Below are 22,210 nucleotides of genomic sequence, written 5' to 3'. Positions count from 1 at the left end.
ACGTAGAAACTCCTTGTTAGAGAGAAAAATTGCGGTGGGGATGACACCCACAACTTCACTACTGCAATAATAGAGGTTGCTCAGTTAGAGCTACATGTTTAGCTATTTCTAATAGCTTACCCTGTTAGGAGTATCAAGATCTTTAGATCTACCTTGCTAAAGGATTTTACAACACTTATTCTAAATGTTGCACCTGGTTAAAGGCTTTACAATTTATAGACTTTGTTAGAATCTTTTACCCTATTAAAGGTTTCTCTTACAACTCAAAATATTACAATCAAAATCTTACAAAATGTCTACAACTTCACATCTGAAATGTTATAGCAGATTCTATGTGCTCAAAATGAAATTACCTTTCTTATAGCATACCTCAGTGAATCATAAATTAACTCGGTAAACATTTCTATTTACTTTGTTCCTTGACTGTTCTCTAAAATTCTTCTCGGTGACCTCTGAGTATCACTATCAATCGTAACATTCATAACACACTATGCTTTCCCATGATTCTGCTTTTCACATATGTCTTGCTTTACACACATATTTTGTTCCTTAATTCATGCTGTATAAATAGATCTCTTGTGACAGTGATCTTGTTCATGCTTCGATCTTACAAACATGACTCATTAAGTGAATAACCATACATAATTATTTCATTGGATAGATGACCTCAAAATCATATAAAATCTATAAGTGTAATTTCCAATGTGTTAATGGTTTCTTGTTCCTCGATCTTTGTAACATGTTTCCCATATGTGTCTAGCTTCAATGAATCTGGTAACACGTTTCACTCGATGTGTATCAACTCGATATACCATCATTGCTTCTTGGTAGTCATAGAACTTTACTCAATAGATAGCTCGGTGTATACTAAACTTTGTGATTTGTAACTTCTGTAACCGACTGCACTATGCTTACTGACTGAATATTTTTGTAGTAATAACTGACTAGAGTATATATAAAATGACTTTGGACATAAAACTAATGACAACTTAGTAAATAGTAACAACCTCCCCTTTTGACATTAGTTTTGAAATGTTTGACAAAACTTCTTTCAAAGTCATAACTCAAAAATCTATATACTTACAAAATTTGACTAAACCGACAGTATATACATTTGTCAATAAACTAGTATACTCAGATATACGCCCCTTATCAATATACTATACATAACTCTGATTGTACATGCACTATGATCAGTATTTTGTATTCACTATTTGGTGATCACTTCTCCCCCTATCAAAATTATCTATACACTGATCTGCTCGATATACACTATACTCCCCCTTTTTGACAAGCATCAAAACTAGTTACCATTTAGTGGAGGCAATTGGTCAAAAATGGATTTTTACTTTGTTCTGGCATCAGTGAGAGCGACAAAGAGTGCATCCTTGACACTATCCATGAGTGAATTCTGAGTTGTAATATCAGCTAACAGTGAAATCAGTCCATCTAAAGTGCTTCCCTCTGGCTGAGCGGATAAGGAGGTAGCCTTGTTGATTTGTTCTTGGATGGAGGACAAGTGTGGAATGAATAAGGTTTGAAGAGTCATAATGTCCATCCTTATTTTGTGCTCTTCATTCCTAAGTTCCAATTGTTGAGCCATGAGCGTTTGTAACTTGGTATATAAATTCTGAATAGAATGTGGCTCAGTGGTCAATTTATTTGAGAGATCGGTGATCTCTTTCTCAATCACTTCTATTTTATTCTTGATATCTTTAATGAATAAAGAAAATGTATAGAGTTTCTGAAATAAATAAAGAATGTGCTTGAGTTGAGGGGACAACTCGGTAATGAATTTGACAAGTTTTACTTTACCGATAGCTATGGCTTTCTGTACCTCTTCAATCATTTTTGCAGTGAGCTCTTTGTCCTTCAATTTGCTCAGGTATTCAGATGCATCTACTCCAGATGTCTCGATCTTATTGAGGAGTTCATCCAGTTGAATATGGGTGGCTGCATCTTTTGTCACTATAGCTTCAGGTAGCATTTCTGTTAATAGTACTTTGACCTTCTGAAGCACTCTGTTTTTCTTTTGTATAGCCATTTGTTTCTCTTGTTCTGCTTTGGCTTTGCATAGTTCACCAAATTCAATAAGTGCTTGCCCTTTTAATTTGGATATGTCCACATTCAGCAACACAATTGGTTTTGACAAATCAAACTTGAAACTATGCTTTTTCATTTTCTTCTCTTTAGAGGATGAGGCTTTCACCGGCTAAACTAATACAAGGGCTTGGGAGGCTTGTTCACCCTCGGTAGGTTTCTTGATAGAGGCAACACTTTTGTCAATTTCTTTAGCCTCAGATGTAGCCTTCGGTGAATCCTTGGTCGAGGTCTCAGTTGTAACATTGTTAGTACTTGAAGGGGCTTGAGAAGTCTGTTCCCTGGTGGCTTGAGAAGTAGCTTCTCCTTCTGTAGACTGGTGACCCTCTTTTCCTTATTCAGTATCCTGAGGTATCTCAATTGGAACATGTTGATTTATCGAAGGATAGGACTTGACTTGTTCCAAAACTAACTCACTTGATACCAGTTTGGCATAAGCATTCCCTTCTATCATTTCATGTTCCTATTCCTTGGTATCCATGACATCCTCATCAGGTTGTATAGTTTCAGTGGGATCTTGCTCGATGATGTCCACTATTTCAACTTCTTCTTGCTCAATAGTACACTTGATTTTAAAAATTTCTTGCACTGTTCTTTTGTTTCCTTCTCCACTTCAATATAAAGGCCATTCATCAATTTCAGGGCTCTTTGCTTGACTAGGAAGTTAGTCTAGTAGTTTTTCAGATTATCACTTATTTCATCTACTGACATGTCTGGAAAGAGATGTACCAAACTTCTTTCTCCTATCTATTTTTCTGAGTCCATGGCATATTTCCACCTGTTATCAATATGCAAATACAATTCTTTTGGAAGAGAATTAGTTACTTGCAATGGGACCAATTGAAATTTCAGAAGAGTGCACATTACAACTTCTTCTATTTGTCTCTTTTCTGCATTAGATCCGGAGTCATATTTTACATATCTAAATGCTCCAAATCCACCATATTATTTCAGACTATTGCAAAAATTATCAACAATATGTGCTTCTTCCTTTTTACTTTTAACAGTCTAAAATTTGCTTACGTCTTCAGATTCAGTGTCACTGGACTCTTTATTCAAAATGAGTCTCTAAGTAGATTTCTTATAAGTTTTTGTTACCTTTGGAACTGCAACATTTTTCTGTTTCTTGCTCAGTGACACTGCAGATGATCTAGTGTTTGGGCGCTTTACTAAAGGAGTCAGTGATACCTGTGATGTATCCTGTTTCTTCCTTTTCAGAATTTTCCCTTTTGGCAACTCAGTGCTCAATGTAATAATTTCTTCTTGGGCTTTAGATTCCTCCTCGGTGATGACTTGAATGCTCTTGATAGGAGTGGAGAAAGAACCTTCTCCAAATTTCTCCATTAATGCTTTAATCATTTTAGTTTCTTTCCTTGTAGCCTTTGGTACTGTAGCGTCCTAAAATTGCGACACTTGCAATTTCGACTGCATTTCGGTCTTCACGATGGTGACGCAACATGCAACCTGAATGGAGACCCCAAAACTTGCTCATGACACTGAAAACTGCATTTTTCAAGCACCCTGGCCTGAACCTCCTTGCACCCTGCTGTCCCGGGAGGTGGGACTAGAGTGCCCAGCGCCCTGGTCCCTGGGTCCTATTTTGGGCCCGGTCTCCTAAGGGGCTCGGGTCTTTTTGTTTGCAATTTGGAAATTAACTTTCCCTGGTCGGCCTAAGGTCGGGAAAATCAGTCTATCAGCCCTAAATGACAAGTATATAAACTATATTTTTCTCTCTCATTTGAGAGATATGAAGAGGATATATGTACAAGGCGTGGAAATTATACTCAAGCATTCAAGCATTCAAGCATTCCTTCAAGCAATTGATCATCTCAAGTCTCCCTTCAAGGCTAAGTGTTGCATTCAAGACAAGGATTCAACCATTGAAGAGGAGATCACATACTACATGCTACAACATACAACATACAACATACAACATCTAAACCTTCGCACATAAGGATACAAACATCCTTAGAACAAGGTATTAGTACTTGTTTTACAGTCATTTACATTTACAGCTCTTGCTCATTTCTTGGTTAATTCCAAAACCGGGGTTTGACCTAAAGGCAAACCCCCAATCCCTAACCCCCCAATCGTCTTCGCTTTTCTGTGTGTAGGTTGCAGGTACGTGGCTGAAATTGAAGATCTGGAATCCTTGTGCAGAGACGAATAGATCCCCCTTCGTTTCATAGATTTTTCGGAGGACCGTGGCGCCGGGCGCCATCGTCCCGACAACTTTTGCTCAAATTTGCAGGACAGCACCGTAGTGACATTTTACTGCTAATTCCAGGTCCGCAGCTTCATCCTATAACCCGAACTCAGTTTATAAGCGAATCTTTATGACTTTCTATGCATGCTTAGCTTAATTTCCTTAACAACATTCTTTACAAAAGAGGGTAGCCTTGCTTTCCTAACCCTTGAAATTCATTTAGCATCCAATCTTGCATTGCGTGGGATTGGATCTTATGAGTTTCAACCCCTCTTTTGAATGTAAAGTCTCTCCCCTAAGTGAAAAACCATCGAATCCTAGCGAACCTCCCTTCTCTCTCCTCGGAGTCGGAAGAGGGGAGAACAACTAGGGTTCGATTGCGATTTTTCCGCTTTACATTTTGGTGAACCCGACGTGAACATCCTTTCTGATTTTTCATGCTTAGATCTGAAAAAATTGATTACATTTCCATGTTTGATCTTTTGCAAAATTTTAGAGGTGATTGCATGAAAACCCTAAATTTTCTTTTTGTTAATTGAACTTGCGAAATGTCTAAATGTTAATGCCTGTTTCAGATCTTCTTTTCTATTACAAATTTTCAATTCATATTTGTGCTTTAATTCTGAAAATTAAGTGGTTAAATGTCAAAACCCTAATTTTTGAAACCCTCTTAATTCAACCTTTGTCCAACAATTTGACCAATCAAAACATCTCCAAATCAGCTGTAACTTTGGATTCTGCAATAAAATCACAATATCTTTCATCCCTGAAAATTTGGAAAAAAGTTGCGAGGACCGTGTTGCACTTCGAGCGCCATCGTCCCCGACATTTTTTCCAAAATTTCGGGAGCGAGATCTTGCTGTATTTTCCTGCTAAAATCCAGAATTTTGGCTGATTTTGTCAATTATAACACCTTCAAAATTACAATCGAAGTTGGTCTTGTGTTTGCTTGGTTTAAGGCTTCTAATCATTCAAAAGTCATTGAAATTAAAATTTTGTGTCAAAATTGCGTTTTTATTATCATAAATCTGAAAATTGTGTTTGCAGTCATTCGAAATTTCAGTGCTTTATTCAAATTCTTGCATTTTGTGACTTTTGAAATTAAGTGCTTAATTACAACAACTTCGATTTCCGCTTTCAAAATTGGATTTTGCGTGAAATTGAGTCAATTTTTGAATTTCAAAATTTGCATTGCTTTTGACATTCCCTCTAAAATCATAAAATTCAAAATTTCAGTTTCCCTCTCCTTTTCAAAATTCAAATTTTGCATTTTTCGACAATCTTGATAGGGTTCAATTTTGAGATTACAACTTTAATTTGGCCTATCTACAGATCGTAAAATCACTCAATTTTTTCAGATTAGCTCTAAAATCATCATACCTTTCATCCCTGCAAATTTCGAAAAAAGTTGCAGGGACCGTGTTGCACTCCGGATGCCACGGTCCCGGACATTTTTTCCAAAATTTCGAGAGACTGTTGTGATTGCATTTAACAGCTTAAATCCAGAAAATTGGTTGATCTTACTGAAAATTGCTACCTCTAAATTCAAAATTTTCTCTCCTTCTCTAGTGCATGAGTTTTACAACAATAAGCCCTACTTACACTATTCCCGTTAGACGAAGCCGTAGAATTAAGTCTTTCCGAGGTTTAACTACTGAGGAGATGGAACCTAATTTGAATGGCCTTTTTAACGAGGACATGGGTAATTCCTCTAATCCTCCTAATGATGAAGAAGCTCTCCATGAGGTTTCTGTAGAACAACTTTCAAAATTGGATAACCAATTTGACGATTTTCGACAATGGATGTCTCAAGAATACCCTGATAGTCAAGCTCTTCCTTTAATTGAGGGTCTAAAACGTATGCTTCAAAGTGATAAGAATGGAATTGATATTTTGCGTGGTATTGCACACATTGTGGATTCAAATGTGATGCCTATGAAGAGTTGTACCAAAACTTTAGGTTATACACAACCTCCTACACAAGTCAATCATTCTATCCCTTTGATGACTCCTATTGCTAGTATACCTACCTTTACATCAAACATAATGGCTACTTCTACACAAGACATTCCTCCTATGATCACCAGTCATGGGGGCAACCCTCCTTCTTCAATTAACCCTCTTCCTTCATTAAATCCGACTTCTTCATTCATTCCTTCAATGAGTGTTCCTATTACATCTTCACAAATGAACATGACGCAAGGGGGCAATTCATTTAATCATTCCATTCCTCCTTGTAGTGTTCCTCCTGTCCAATCATCTCCTATGACTAATTATCATAGGGTCCCACCACCTTACTCTTTACCTTCTTTCAATAACATAACACCTCCATCTCAATCTAACACATCTAATATGAACTCTTCGACTGAAGCGACCATTAACAATCTTGCACAAACTGTCTCTTCTTTACAGCAACAAATTGCCTCTATGAATCAATCTAAGTTTAGTGTGCCCACATTTGATGTTGCGAGCCCACTTTCTCTTGACATTGTTCGAGCTATCCCTCCTAAACATGTCGAAATCCCACATTTGGAACTTTATAATGGTAAAGGAGATCCTCTAACACATGTTAAGACTTTTCAAACAATTTGTACTGATTTTGCTTATGACCAAAGGTTGCTTGCAAAACTATTTACTAGAACATTAAGAGACAAAGCCCTACAATGGTATTGCTCGTTGCCTTCTTATTCTATTACTTCTTTGAACATCTTGCAAATGCTTTCATTCAACAATTTCAAAACAATATAAGTCCTAGAGTTACTTTGATTGATTTAATGCATTGTAAACAAGGTGTTAAAGAAAAAGTGACTGATTTCATTGGTAGATATAAGCATTTGTATGCTCAAATTTCTTTTCCAGTGCCTGACAATGATATTCAAAGAATCTTTATTTCTAATTTACAAAAAGATATTCGAGACAAACTTCTGTTTTCTGAGTTTACTTCTTTCCAACACTTGTGCGCCACTCTTCACAATTATCAACTGACTGTGAGTCAAATGGAACAATCACATCCTATGGCTCTGAGTGATAAGGGTGATAGCAGTCAACAACCATTTGGGAAGTTTAAACCGAACAGAAATTCCATCAAATTCAATGAAAACATCATCAACAACAATGTGAATGCAGCATCAGGTGTGCCTCCTATTTCTAAATTTTTCAAGAAAGAAAGAAAGTATACTCCTTTGAATGAATCATTGCATAGTATTATGAATAAGTTATTGGAACAAAATGTGCTTACTCTTCCTCCTATAAGACAAATTGATCCTGCAAAGATTACTTCACCTTATTTTGATAACAAAGCTTTTTGTCAATTTCATCGTCAGCCTGGGCATGATACTGAAAAATGTTTTTCTTTAAAGGGTAAAATTCAAGATTTGATTGATAATAATACTATCTCTGTTTCTGGAGTGAATGATAAAGGCAACACATCTGTAGCTCCTCCTAATCAAAATCTTCAGATTTTCACTGATCCATTGCCTTCTCATACCTCTAATGCAATTGAGGCTAATGATTCCTCTCTCTCATCTGATGGTCTTGTGTCTATGACTCCGAATGTGATTAACTTTGTAGAGAAGCAAGAAATCCCTGAAGAACCTTCCATCACATTTGATTCTAGCGAAACCATTAGGGCACTTGATGGTCCTTTATACATAGTTGCAAAAGTCAAGAATACACCTTGCCGTGGAGTGCTTATTGATCCTTCGTGCATGGTTAACGTTATTACTGAAGAATTTCTTTTTACTTTACAATTGAATCAAGTGATCTATGACAAAACAGATGTGATTGTGAAATTATTTGATGCATTTTCTTCTCCTGCAATTGGTTCTATTACATTGCCTATTGAAGTCCATAACAAATCCCTTGATGTGAACTTTGCTATTATTCCATCTTCTGAACAATTTCGTGTGAAGCTTGGCTATCCTTGGCTATCTTCCATGAAAGCTATTGCTTCTCCTATTCACAAGTGTTTGAAATTTCCCCATAATGGTGAAGTTGTTACTGTCAATCATAGTCTCTTTAAACCAGCTGAAAGAACCTCTAGTGTTCCTCTTGATTACTTTTGGCCTAAACAATTCCAATCTCTTCCTCCACGAAGTGATCATCTTTTCAAATCTTATCAAAAGTAGAAAACAGATATGATCTTATCTCTAAGTGAACCTAGAACACCTAAACTTGACATTCCTATCATTCTTGAGAAGGAAGTTCTTCCTTTAAAAGATAAAACTAATGTCTTTCCTCAAGAAGATTCCCAACCCATCCCTATGGATGTGACTATGTCTATACCTAATAAACTTCCTAAGAGTAGACCTATACCTCCTCGTCATGATGGACTTGGTCTTCTCCCTAAACCAAAAATTCCTCCTTTGTATGGAGCAGTTCCTCCTCCTTCTTTTTATAGAGAGAAGAGACTTTCTTCTTCTCCTATTATCTAGCCTAAGAGACCACAACCTAAACACCCAAGTGCTAAGGATGAGAACATTCCTCCTCCTCAGTCTTCTCCACTTCCTACTAAGACTAGACGAAATCGTTCTGCACGTGAACGTCGGCGAAAGCATTGTCTTAGAGCTCAAACTTTGAAATCTCCAAAAACACCTTCAACAAGCATTATTCCATTTTCTCCTCAGCCGGACATTGAGCCTAAATCTCCTAAACATACGATGCATGATGGTCTTGATCCTGTGCGAGTTAAAGATCCTATTTTTATAAATCTTGATGATGATATAGATGAAAATGTTACTCCTCTTGCTTCTGATAGTGAATATGAACTTGTTGATGTTGATAACCATTTATCTAATGAATTTTCTAAAGCACTTATCCTAGCTCCTAGACAAGAACAATGTGGCTCGGAACATGAACATAGCCCTTGTTTGGATCTTGTGATAGCTCCATCTGCTGTGTTGGATGTTCCTCCTCTAGCGTGTTCCCTGCCTTCCCGAAACATTGATCAGCAAGATTGGGGGGTAGATGACATGCTAGACTAGTTACATTAGCATAGTAGACTCTCTCCCCCTCTCTTTTGTTACTTCTTCTATATGTTATTCTCATTCTTCTATTTGTTGTCCTTGGTGTTGTCTACTTGAGGACGATGCAAAGCATTGAGATCTCTCGATCTCTCTCATGTTGACTCAAAAGACACATTTGTTCCCTTCTTCTAGGTGACCTTCCTTGATTGGGGAATGAAGAACAATTATGCATACATACATATGATATATATACATGAATTATCATACAGCATACTGACCCCGAGGAAAGCGAAGTCACCTCGTGCTTTGTGTTTTGTGTCTATTATCCTTGGGTTTATCTCACACTTGGGGGCTAAATCCTTGCGATAACGTGCTCCTTTCTCATTTCTTATATGTATCACTACGTTAAAACAATCACCCCTGGTGAGGCATGTGCGATCGCTTTAACGTAGGGGGGCATACATCCCGTTCATATCTTTTCAAGATACTTGAAAATTTCTTGGCAAATTTAGCCTTGCCTTGAAAATTTTTGATATCTTTCTTGCATGACTCATAGTGAGGGAACCTTACTACTAACAGTCATGGTTCTCCCTCGTGATCTTCCCTTTTACTTTGTCAATCGAAGTCGTAAGATCCTTAGTCCACTGGGGGCTTGGTGTATCTTGCCTCCTTGACGTGGTGAAAGTCTTTCAATGATTGTTCCTTGTACTTTACCGGAAGTATGAGCATACATACTCCTGCTAAAGTGGGGGCTAAATGTAGCGTCCTAAAATTGCGACACTTGCAATTTCGACTGCATTTCGGTCTTCATGATGGCGACGCAACATGCAACCTGAATGGAGACCCCAAAACTTGCTCACGACACTGAAAACTACATTTTTCAAGCACCCTGGCCTGAACCTCCTTGCACCCTGCTGTCCCGGGAGGTGGGACCAGAGCGCCCAGTGCCCTGGTCCCTCAGGACCATGGCGCCCAGCGCCCTGGTCCCCAGGACCATGGCGCCCAGCGCCCTGGTCCCTCAGGACCAAGGCACCCAGTGCCCTAGTCCCCAGGACCATGGCGCCCAGCGCCCTGGTCCCTGGGTCCTATTTTGGGCCCGGTCTCCTAAGGGGCTCGGGTCTTTTTGTTTGCAATTTGGAAATTAACTTTCCCTGGTCGGCCTAAGGTCGGGAAAATTAGTCTATCAGCCCTAAATGACAAGTATATAAACTACATTTTTCTCTCTCATTTGAGAGATATGAAGAGGATATATGTACAAGGCGTGGAAATTATACTCAAGCATTCAAGCATTCAAGCATTCCTTCAAGCAATTGATCATCTCAAGTCTCCCTTCAAGGCTAAGTGTTGCATTCAAGATAAGGATTCAACCATTGAAGAGGAGATCACATACTACATGCACAACATACAACATACAACATACAACATCTAAACCTTCACACATAAGGATACAAACATCCTTAGAACAAGGTATTAGTACTTGTTTTACAGTCATTTACATTTACAGCTCTTGCTCATTTCTTGGTTAATTCCAAAACCGGGGTTTGACCTAAAGGCAAACCCCCAATCCCTAACCCCCCAATCATCTTCACTTTTCTATGTGTAGGTTGCAGGTACGCGGCTGAAATTGAAGATCTGGAATCCTTGTGCAGAGACGAATAGATCCCCCTTCGTTTCGCGGATTTTTCGGAGGACCGTGGCGCCGGGCGCCATCGTCCCGACAACTTTTGCTCAAATTTGCAGGACAACGCCGTATCGACATTTTACTGCTAATTCCAGGTCCGCAGCTTCATCCTATAACCCGAACTCAGTTTATAAGCGAATCTTTATGACTTTCTATGCATGCTTAGCTTAATTTCCTTAACAACATTCTTTACAAAAGAGGGTAGCCTTTCTTTCCTAACCCTTGAAATTCATTTAGCATCCAATCTTGCATTGCGTGGGATTGGATCTTATGAGTTTCAACCCCTCTTTTGAATGTAAAGTCTCTCCCCTAAGTGAAAAACCATCGAATCCTAGCAAACCTCCCTTCTCTCTCCTCGGAGTCGGAAGAGGGGAGAACAACTAGGGTTCGATCGCGATTTTTCCGCTTTAGAGGTACTACAATACTCATCTTAACTTTTTCTTTGACTTCTTCATATGTACCATATTTGATCTCGGTAGCATGCCTTGGCAGTGCAAGAAAGGCATCTATTTGCTGCTATGTAATGTCAAAATCAATCTCATAACCCATGGGTGGCAAAGATTGAGTTCTCGGTTCTACTACATTGAAATAGCAGTAGTCGGTGTCCACTTCAAAACATATATTGTCCTTATATTTTTCCACTAACTAGGGTGGAATCCTGTGCCTATTATGCATCTTTTCTTGAAACTTATTAAAATAATCATCCATAATCTCATTGAAATTATCACCTAGCTGTTTGATGAAGTCATTGATTTGATGGGTGATTGGTCATTTTAGCTCCCAAACTACTTTATCGACTGACGGAAAGAATTTCTCAAAGTAGAAAAAAATGCATACCAAGAGTGATCCAAACTTTAGTGTGTTCACCGAGTCGCTCTTCTTCGGCTTCCTTATGGTGTTGAGATTTTCAAACAGATTTTTCAACAACACTTTGCATAGATCAATTTTCATACCTTTCTTCATAATTTTATAAGCTAAATCAACAGCTGCACATGGTACACTATTTTCCCTTGCCGATTGGAAGAAACAATAACCTATGACTCTAATTACAAACTTTAGCTCTACATCTATGACATTGTTTAGTTTCAGACCTCTGCAATCAGATTCAACTCTGGTTAAAGTGATCAATTCCTTCTGTGAAATCATTTTCTGAGCTCGGGCATGGTCGAATAGAGGGTAACCGGTGATCAATTGGATGATTTCCTTAGTGATCTTGAATGGTTGCTCCTCTAACCACATAAAGTCATCATGAACTCTGCTCAAAACAAATTTAACCCATTGGGGTTTGAAGTCTTGTGGGTAGGTTAGGGCTTTGGTCAATTGCTTGACTTTAATATGTTCAAACTTGCTATCCAGTTTTCCATCTGTACACATGTCCTTGATCTCTGTGTGACCTAGTTCCTCAACCCGATACTTAGTGAAGAATCTAACATCCTCAACTAATAAAACCCTATCCAGAATGAGTGAAAATGTAGTTTTATCATCTGGTTCAGAGGCTACTTTGGGAGGTAGAGAGTATTTCAGTGAGGGCTTCTCAATGTTTTCAACAACGGGTTTCTGAATCTTAGGAGCCATTTCAAACTTTGGATAATCACTAACGAAAGAGCCTTAGAGTTTAAAAACTTTTAACCAACAGACACTTTCCACTAGTAAATATAACACAGATATTCACAACTGATAAGATCGGTTAACTTGCTTGACAATGCGTTGTGATTGATATAAATACCTTGAATTTCTCTTCAAAAGAGATTTGATTGCCTTTGAATCGCTTCGCTCTGCTTTCTAAAAACTTGGTAAGTGTAAAATGACTGTGCAAAAGCTTAAAGTACACATTTTATCTTATCGGGCTCCATGCAGTTAGGTCAGAAAACATTAAATGCACTTGGTTCCATTAAACTGATTTATCTTCCTTTTTATGCTTTTACTAAGTAGCCAGACTTCCTATATTTACCGACTTCTCTAGTGCTCCAAAGAAAAACTTGATTAAATTTCAAACTTGCTAATGCATCTTAGCTATGCAGATTTTGAATTAAGTACATGATAAAATAGGAACTGTTAAGATTTAACCTTGAGAGAGTGTAGTCCCTTCATACCTTTACTGATTGATTTAGAATAGATGCACCTAACTTAGTAGGTAAGGTTCTTTCTTCATTCGACACAATTTCCTTCTTTTTCCAAATCATTTGGAATTTGATTTTAATTTCTTCAATATGTCCTCTAGGTTGATCTCTACAATCTCTAGCCAAGTGTCCAACTTTGTGACAATGAAAACATGCCATACAAGGATTTCTCCATGATCTTCAGTTGTTCACTCCAAACCTTATAAAGAAGTTGGCACTTATATGTTCATATCTTCCACAACATTCACACCATATCCTTGTATTATAAACCCATGGTACTGCAGTATACTGTCGGTTAAGATCTATGTGAGTTTGGTAGCCTCTAGTATTTGCTTGGTGTGCAGACCATATATAGTTCTTTTGTTTAAACCAACACTTCTCGGTATTGTGTCCATATCTATTGCAGTTTTTACAAAACCCTTTGAATTTTTCCTTCTGACAATTACTAGCAGACTTTTTCCTACATTGGTTAGATGTGTGACCATATTTATTGCCATTGTAACATTAACCATTGGACCTAGTGACATTCGGTTGCTTACCTTTGATTTGGCACATGTTGGCAGTATGTCCTTGTTTTCCATAGTAGTTGCAAATAGGCTTCTTTCCTTTGATGTTCTTCTTATTTTCAGCTTGCTTTGATGATTCTCCTCTCTCGGTAGTATGGATTCCCTTCTTGGTAGAGTCTTTTCCTTTGTAACCGAGTCCTGCAACTTTGTTGGGTCTTTTTGTATTCAATTGCTCACCTAACATCTTTGATGCTTCATAACTCTTCTTCAGTGTTTCTTTGGATTTCTTCTTTGTTTCAAGTTCATTGGAAAACCTTGATATTTCAAGTTTCAATGCTTGATTCTCATCATCTTTCAAATTCACTTCATGATGTGCATAACCCAATTGATCTGACAAATTTTATTGAATTCCAATCAACCTTGTGATTTCAACATTCTTTTCAGATACTAATGCTTCAAGCTTTTGTTTTTCTCTTTCTAGATCTCTTAATTTATCCTCGGCTCTCCTCAATGCATCAAGATTTTTAGTCATCTATGTGCTGAAATGTTCATGTTCCCTTTTCATTGCTTTTAGCTGACCAGTCAATGTTTTGTTCTTTTCTTTCAATGCTCCAATCATTTCTTCAGTCTCTTCAGATATAGTGTTCTCAGATGATGTCTCAATTTGTTCCACCAACTCTTGAGAGTCCTGCAAATCAACAGACAATCTTCTTCTAACTTTCAGAGATTTTTGCATTTGTTTCTGCATGTCAGCAATCACTTGATTAGCATGATCCAATTCATTTTGAAGATTCACAATTCTCTGAGATTGTTTGTAGCCTTCCATTGATAAGATCTTTCTCTTTAGGCAGTTAAACCCTTTTCCAAGATTCAAGCTCTGATACCAATTGTTAGGCCCAATATGGAAAGCTAATGTACTAAGAGGGGAGGGGTGAATCGGTACTTCAAATCTTTTCTTCAACAATAACTTTACTGTTAAGCATAAACTGAAAACTGTTGTAACATAATATAATGCTAAAACAAATAAATAACAATCATACATGATTCACTCCATAACACATATATTTTGGTTACATAGAAACTCCTTGTTAGAGAGAAAAACTGCGGTGCGGATGGCATCCACAACTTTAGTACTGCAATAATAAAGGTTGCTCGGTTAGAGCTACATGATTAGCTATTTCTAATAGCTTACCCTGTTAGGAGTATCAAGATCTTTAGATCTACCTTGCTAAAGGATTTTACAACACTTATTCTAAATGTTGCACCTGGTCAAAGGCTTTACAATTTATAGACTTTGTTAGAGTTTTTTACCCTATTAAAGGTTTCTCTTACAACTCAAAATATTACAATCAAAATCTTACAAAATATCTGTAACTTCACATCTGAAATGTTATAGCAGATTCTATGTGCTCAAAATGAAATTACCTTGCTTATAGCATACCTTGGTAAATCATAAATTAACTCGGTAAACCTTTCTATTTCTCTGTTCTTTGACTGTTCTCTGAAATCTTTCTCAGTGACCTCTGAGTATCACTATCAATCGTAATAGTCATAACATTCTATGCTTTCCCATGATTTTGCTTTTCACATATGTCTTGCTTTACACACATATTTTGATCCTCAATTCATGCTGTATAAATAGATCTCTTGTGATGGTGATCTTGTTCATGCTTCAATCTTACAAACATGATTCATTAAATGAATAACCATACAAAATTATTTCATTGGATAGATGACTTCAAAATCATATAAAATCTATAAGTGCAATTTCCAATGTGTTAACGGTTTCTTGTTCCTTGATCTTTGTAACATGTTTTCCCATATGTGTCTAGGTTCAATGAATCTAGTAACACATTTCACTTGGTGTGTATCAAATTGGTATACCATCATTGCTGCTTGGTAGTCATAGAATGTTACTTGGTCGACAACTCGGTGTATACTAAACTTTGTGATTTGTAACTTCTGTAACCGACTGAATATTTCGGTAGTAATAACCGACTAGAGTATACATAGAATGACTTTGGACATAAAACTAATGACAACTTAGTAAATAGTAACACTAACATCATAACATATGTTATACAACTACTACCACATCCTTATACGTAATTATATCAGATGTGTTTTTATACCAAAGACTATATATTCTTGGATGTAAGACTCCAAAACTTACTTTTAACAAAAGACATATTTCACACTCACATGATCTCGAACGTAAAAACTAAGGAAGTAAGATCTCATATAATTGATGAACATTTGTCTATCTACTAAATATGTATATATAAAAATTTACTTACCTTTGCAAGGCCTATCCTCTTATTCCACACATTAAATTTACTCAAACTAAAAATTACACAAATACATAGTATTATTGTCCTAACTAACACAACACCTATGTTTGGTACACTCTCTGCTCTTACTCTCTTGAACATACTATCTGGGGTTCGTTATGAACATGATAAGGAAGGAATGCAATATGCAATTGAAAGACAATGAAAATTTCAAACATAAGATCAGCCACCATAAAGGTTCAGAGAAAAATTGATCATTTTCAACAGTAAATTATAAAATGCGCATAATGAAACATTAAGTCAAGTGTGACCAAGGGCCACAAAATAGAAAATTGGTGACTCATCCATTTAGAAAAAGAAAAAGAAAAAGAAATATAATCAAGTCAAGAAGTCAAAACTTATCCAAAAATCAATGATCAATAATTCATCAACAAACCTAATAAATCATCAAACTGAATACATATCAAATATATTGAGTGACTAGGACTAATCACATATGAAGGAGTGTTACAACACCTTGGGGAACCTTTTCCAGAGTGTGTGAGAGAGATTATAAAATATAGTACCTACAACTTCATGTTTGAAGATAAAGACACAAACTAGAATACAGAGTCCTATGAAGATTTCATCATATAATCCATAATTATTATACATATAGTACCTACCTCATACACTATAGACATAGAATAATTATCAGTCTAATAAATCAAGCATCTCAGGCATCTAGGTTCTAATAACAACCATCATTTTTATATCAATAAAATCCCAAATTACAACTTATTTATATAAGTACTCAACTCTTACTCAATAAACTATCATCCAACAAATGTGTCCATTAAGTATGTCATTCTAGGAGATACTCTTTCTCAATCTATTTGGACACCATGTTGATTTCGCAAAAAGCAACTTTACTTATAAATTGTTCATAAATTATATCACCCAAATTTATATCTCTTCTCATGGAGTCAAATGGGTGCATCCTTTCGATTTATATGAACTAAAGATAGTTGAATCAGTAGGGAGATGCTCATTCTTCATCTATCTCCTCAATAGGATAGTCCAACTATTCTTGTCTCCCAAGGGAATGGTAGATGAGATTTCCGTTACCCTACACAACTTGCTTACCTATTTCTTCTCTCTTGGTTTAGAAGTTGATTCCTTTTTTCTTTCATCCTAGAAGTAGACAACTACCTTCCTCGACCTTATAATTCTCATCTTGAATATCCTAAATTCATTTCATAGTAGGAGGGAAATATTTCTTCCTTAATCAACCATCCTCCTTCTTCTAGGTTGTTGTCATTGATTCACCTTGTAAAAGGCTTTTTGCTCCTTTATTTGCAAGCATCATGCATTAGATATCCAATAGCAAGTTTGTCAAGCACATGAGTTCATTCATGAAGCAGACTCATAGGCCCTAGAGTTATAAACTGTGCTGTGATATCAAAATGTAAAGAGATAAATTAATCTATAAGATATAATCTACTCTTTATACATAAATAAACTCATAGGTCAATTAAGAAACCTATTTTATACATCATATGAAACAAGTTTAATAAATTGATAAAACAATCATAGATATCAAAGAGTTAAATACAATTTTCATATAAAATGGAAGGTACAAATTTCTCATTACATATCATTATACCCTACTTAGGTTTTCATATTACCTTAAGTAATATACAAGCATAAATAAGGTGAGATACATCCATCGATCTCCAATTCGAGTCTCTTCCTTTCAGTCCATCGAATGAAGACGAGAACAAGACTCAGGCACTTTTTTCACCCAACCTTGAAGCTTACGCTTCCCTGGAATTCTTGGTCAATCAAGAATACCCGACCCTGCACAAATTTTTTTAACCAAAGAATTTGAAAGACAAGAGGGAATCTAGTGCGTGCCTAGATGATACAAGCATTTTCATTTTTCTAATTCTTTTAATCTAAACAAGCATTATCATTCAAGGATATGGTAGAGAGTATAAAATAAGGAATTCCATCTATTTCTATGGATAATTCAATTCATTACTCGGACAAGTATAATGTCATGCATAGAAAAAATAAATAGTTGGAAAAAGCAACTATTCTCTCTAAGATTCCATATTCGGCACTCATCCCGGAAGGTAACTTTCTATACACAAGCCTATCTATAGCTTGGTTCACACAAACAAGAATACATTTTAAGAACACAATCTTTTGACTAATTGATATAGCATCTTCCCTATCACTTTCATAAATTAAACACCATTTCGTTACTTTCACCTAAATGAATACAATCTTTCATCATTTGAAAAGCAAATATAGTTTCATAAAAAATATTCGAATAAATACAAAGTAAGAAGAAGGTGTAACACATGTATGTATCTTACATATAAATTGAATAAAATGAATACACATTTTTTTATTCAATTATCAAAACATTTAAATAGCATAATCATTAACCTGCATTCCATTTCTTATGGTTTAGAAATCTAAGTTTTATATCATCTAAGCTCTTTATCTTTCCATGTGTCTTGGTTCATTTACCTCTTTTCTCAAAACATCATATTTAGTGTAATACTAATATGTGACTTTTCATGATTTACCATAATAAAAAATCTAACATGATTGAAAATTCATAAAGAGCCTATCTATATGGCCTTTTTTAAGGAGACACCTGATAACTATCTTTTCTCTTCATGCGAGGATCTAATTTGAAAGTGTAATTCTTTTCTTATGATATTAAAATAAACTTTACTAGTTAATAAGTCATAATCCTAATATTTCATCTTCTTCGCAGTTCAATTTCAGTGTTTCTCTCTCTATCCTCTTACTTTGTTCCTAGAGGATTGGGTGATCTAATTTTTGAGAGTTTCACTAAGTTTTATCAACAAACTTTCATAAAATATATCATTATTACATCTATATTTGCATGATCGTAATCTAAACAATTAAACATGATTCATATTGCAACTTGAACTCTTCCATTAGAATATTTCATAAATCTAAAACTAAATCATTCTTTATCTCTTAAATCTTTTCAACAAAACATACTAGATTTGAATTGTCATGTTTCTAGAAAACTAAGTAAATGGAGGGAATAGCGGAGGGAATAGCATTTGCCGGGGGAAATTTGAATTCAAGAAATGGAGGGAACAACATTGCTGGTTCCTCTGGGTCTAAATCCATTGCAGCTCAAGGACAAACATCTGATGATGAGGATGGAAGACAGGATGGGGACCCACGAACATGGGACCCTCCTCCCGATCCTGAAAAATTAAAAAATATGGAAGATTCATGCCCCGAGGTGGTGTAAATTGATACAAAAAATACCAAGGAGGGGCGAATACCTAAACCATGGAATAGTCTCTTCGCTAGACATGCATCTGGTAAAACGACTGGTAAATCTTCTCTCCCCTTTGTGAAGGATATATCAGACAATAGAACAGGTAAAATTGCGATTGAGATTCCTGATTTGGTTATTGACCATAGCATTTCTTTAATGACTCTTTCTCTGGTGGGGAAATTTTTTGGACCCCGACCTAATATCAAGGATGTTAGATCCTTTGTTAAAAGAAAATGGAGAATGAAAGGATAGATTGAAGTTTTTGCCCTGCCTCGGGGTTTTTTTGTGTTCTCCTTTTCATGCGGGGAAGATTTGGAAGCAGTTCTAAGTGGAGGCCTCTGGATGTTTGGTAAATCATCTCTTTCTGTTAGAAAATGGACCCCTAACATGGAACTAAATGACTCCTTTTTTGAATCTGCTCCGGTGTGGGTTAGGTTGCCTGGACTACCATTGGAATACTAGGTGGAGGATGTTTTCTCAGGAATTGCTAATTCCTTTGGGGAGCTTATTGTGATAGACCCAATGACTACAACTCGCAAGAGATTGGTGTATGCATGCATCTGTGTCAACATATCATAGAATATGGATCTCCCAAGTACTATTGATATAAACTCCAAACTTGGGTTATGGGAACGAGCTATGGAATTTAAATCTCTCCCTTTTGTGTGTTTTTCTTGCAAAAAAGCTGGTCACTGGGCTAAGGCTTGCCCCAGCAACCCTAAAAGACCTATGATTAAAGAAAAAAATATTAATAAACCAGTTTGGAAAGAAAAAAATAACAACAAAGTCTGCAACAAGTTAGAAAAAAAAAGTGGAAATCTGGTAAATCCAGAAAATCAGGAAAATGACTCCAATGACCTTATTAAAAACCTTGCCATGAAGGGGAACAAGAAGAATGAAATCAAGGAATTTGAGATCAAAATAGGCAATACCTTTGAAGCTCTTCAGTTGCAAGAGAAGGAGAATGAAATCAGTATAGAGACACTTGAGGATGGTGAGATTGAGGATATCACTGACTTTCATCATGAGGAACTATATGAACCCATATCAGAGAAAGAAGAACCCTATTTAGGGAAAGAGTTTCAAGAACAGGAAATAGATATGGGAAGGAGTAATAAGTTTGGATCGCCACAAGAAAACTTAAATGCTTTATTCCAGAACATAGAAGTAAATATGACCACTTCATCCTAGAAAAGAGAAAAGCTATGGAGAAATAGGCAAGATGAATCAAGGGTAGAACAACAAGAAGAAAACACAACAGGAAATGGAAAGAAAATTAAGACCAAGAAGACAGGAGGTTCTAATGGAGTAAAAACCAGAACTAGATTTAAGGCAGATTTTGGGGCCTCAAGATCCCCACCAGGACGCAAAACTATGAAATGGCATAGGGACCAAGAGAGTAAACAAAACATAGCTGATGGAAGGCAAAGAACTGTGAAGGATTCTTGCCCCTAGGCTTCCAAATGAAAGTAATATCATGGAACATCAGAGGCCTAAATGGTCTCAATAAATAGGATATATTAAGGAATCTTATTCGAGATCAAAATCCGGATATTATCCTGATTTAGGAAACTAAAACGAGTAAAGAGAAAGTGGAGAAACTAAAGTTTTTTAAAAATGGAGGGGTCTGTGGTAGTAGCTCGAATGGAGCCTTTGGAGGGGTTGCAATATTCTGGAATAAAAGCACAACTTCTGGAGATATGATAGATGTGGATGGCAATATTTTATCCCTAAAAGCTAGAAATATTTTTGATGAAAAGGAATTTGTTATCACTAATATCTATGCCCCTAATTCCAAATCTGCTAGAAGTAAATTCTGGGAAAAATTTTAGCATAAAAGGAAAAAATTCTCTATGCATAGTTGGGTTGTTATGGGAGATTTCGATACTCCTCTACAAGACAGAGAAAAATTTGGAGGTAGTCAAGCTCAACCAGATTGCAGATCTGACCTGATGGACTTTATCAATGACAATGCTCTCATTGACTTGGATCTCAATGGAGCCTCCTATACTTGGTCAAACCAAAGAGATGGTGATGATCTTATCCAGGTAAGACTTGATAGAGCCCTTCTTTCTAATGATTGGATTCTTTCTCATAGTTGTTCCCTTTCTATTATTAATAGAATTGGGTCAGATCATTATCCCATTTCCTTTGTTGCTGAGAACTCTAAGAATAATTAGAGATTCCCTTTCATTTTGAAAAGATGTGGATATCCCACCCCAATCTTGAAAAATCCATTGCTGAATGGTGGAATCTTGATGTTAATGGAACAACCATGCATAAATTTGCCAAAAAAATAAAATATGTCAAAACCAATATTAAGACTTGGAACAAGAAGTTTTTTGGTGATATTTTTGATTCAAAGAAAAAATTAAAGGAGGAACTAGACCAAATACAAATTTCCATCCAAAAAGAAGGCTACAAAAAGTATTCAAAAGCCATGGAAGATAAGGTCCTTGACAACATTCACAACATTATTTCTAGGGAAGAAATATATTGGAGATAGAGATCTAGGGCTATATGGCTAAAGGCAGGGGACAAAAACACTAAGTTTTTCCACATGACTTCCCTAAAACATAAGGCAACAAATAGAATCACAAAGCTAATTGTTGAGAATAACACTTTGCTTAATAAGGATGACATCAGGGATGAAGCTGTTAGATTCTTCAAGCAACTTCTATCTAGTAATGAGGACCTTGATCAGACCCATCAACTCAATCTGGTTAATAATATTCCTAAAATCATAAACCCTAGTCAGAATAAGACCCTTGCTTCCATCCCGTCTGCTGAAGAAATCAAAAAAGCTGTCTTCTCTTTTCAAGGGGATAAAGCTCCGGGCCCTGATGGATTCCCTATGTTCTTCTTTCAAGAATTCTGGAATATTGTGGGGAAGGATACGGTTAATGCGGTGAAAGAATTTTTTGGATCCAGAAGAATCCTTAAGGAATTGAATTCCACTTTTATTGCCTTAATCCCCAAAGTTGTTGGGGCGGATTCTATGGGCAAATTTATGCCAATTAGCT

The sequence above is a fragment of the Cryptomeria japonica genome, chromosome 3 (genome assembly GCF_030272615.1).
Source record: "Cryptomeria japonica chromosome 3, Sugi_1.0, whole genome shotgun sequence".
Classification (NCBI taxonomy): Eukaryota; Viridiplantae; Streptophyta; class Pinopsida; order Cupressales; family Cupressaceae; genus Cryptomeria; species Cryptomeria japonica.
Note: the sequence above shows the minus strand (reverse complement) of the source record.